The following is a 1,273-nucleotide window of genomic DNA, read 5'->3' as shown; positions in this document are numbered from 1 at the left end:
GCCCGGACCCCGCGCCCGTGGCGGCCGCCCCGGCCAAGGCCGGCCTGCCCCGCCACATCTACCCGGCCGTGGAGTTCCTGGGGCCCTGCGAGCAGGAGGAGCGCAGGAACTCGGCCCCCGAGTCCATCCTGCTGGTGTCGCCCACCTGGCCCAAGCAGCTGGTGCCGGCCATTCCCATCTGCAGGTGAGCGGGGCTCGAGGGTGGTCGGTCCCCGAGGGTGGTCGGTCCCTAGCGCGGCTGAGCTGGGTCGGGTGTTGGGGGCTGTGGGCATGCAATCCGGAGCCAGGCGGAGTGGACCTAAATCCTGGCTCTGCCACTTGCCAGCCTTGAGGCGCTGAGACGGAAGTTGAATTCCCAGCCCCAGTTTCCCCATCTGTAAAGTGGGAGGAATCGGTTCAAGGCCCACCAGCCGTGGTGACGAAGGTGCAGCCATGTCACACTGTGCTCACTCAGGTGGCCCCTCACTCACACATTCAAAACTATTTATCAGCCGGGTGCAGGGGCCCAGAGACTGGGGAGGCGCAGGCAGGAGGATGGAAAGCTCAAAGCCAGCCTCAGCACTTAGCAAGGCCCTGAGCAATTAAGTGAGACCCTGTCTCAAAATACAACATAAAACAGGTCTGGGATGTGGCTCAGTGGTTAAGCACCCCTGGGTTCAATCACCCGGGTGCTATTTATCAGATACCTACTGTGTGCAAACTACTAGACAGAAGATTTCTACCTTTATGGAGCTGACACTCGGGGGGCACAGAGCAAGCTTTCCTATGGAAGCCCCCTCATCTCAACAGGAGCCAGTGTTCCTCAGCGTTTGTCACAGGCTCAGTATCATGGAAGCCCTGGAAGAAGTCAAGTGCCACCATCCTCAAGGGGCTTAAGATCTTGGTAGGCTGAAGAGATGCATATAGAGATCAGCATATGGCTCTGGGATCCCTGGGGACTGAAATTGAGCCCCAGCTCTGCCCTTCTGCCCCTGTGTGATCCTGGGTATCTCTGTTCTGCTAGGCTATTGCTGTGTCAGTGGCAGACATTGCTAATCAATCTCCACCTTCTCACTGAGTACCTTTTGATGCTATGCCCAGATCAGACATTACTAATCAATCAGGACCCCTAATATACATCCATATGTGTGTGTATATATATATATATATATATATATATATATATATATATATATATATATGAGAGAGAGAGAGAGAGAATTTTTTTAATATTTATTTTTTAGTTTTCGGTGGACACACATCTTTATTTTTTTATTTTATATGGTGCTGAGAA

The 1,273-nt window shown here is 53.0% G+C and overlaps 2 protein-coding genes across 3 annotated transcripts in view; both read left to right on the top strand.

The window, feature by feature from the left end:
* The window catches only part of LOC125619210 (nuclear factor of activated T-cells, cytoplasmic 2-like), a 51,967-nt gene that overhangs the window by 38,720 nt on the left and 11,974 nt on the right, over nucleotides 1-1,273 (top strand). The window lies entirely within an intron of this gene.
* Nfatc2 (nuclear factor of activated T cells 2) overlaps nucleotides 7-1,273 on the top strand; it is a 102,256-nt gene continuing 100,989 nt past the window's right edge. For both annotated transcript variants that reach the window (XM_048810843.1, XM_015479629.2), the window contains exon 1: nucleotides 7-184. The gene's annotated coding sequence lies outside the window, so the exon portion shown is untranslated. The remainder of the gene's footprint in view (nucleotides 185-1,273) is intronic.

Source organism: Marmota marmota, unplaced genomic scaffold, assembly GCF_001458135.2.
Source record: "Marmota marmota marmota unplaced genomic scaffold, marMar, whole genome shotgun sequence".
Taxonomy (NCBI): domain Eukaryota; kingdom Metazoa; phylum Chordata; class Mammalia; order Rodentia; family Sciuridae; genus Marmota; species Marmota marmota.
Note: the sequence above shows the minus strand (reverse complement) of the source record. Positions and strands in the feature narration are given on the sequence as shown.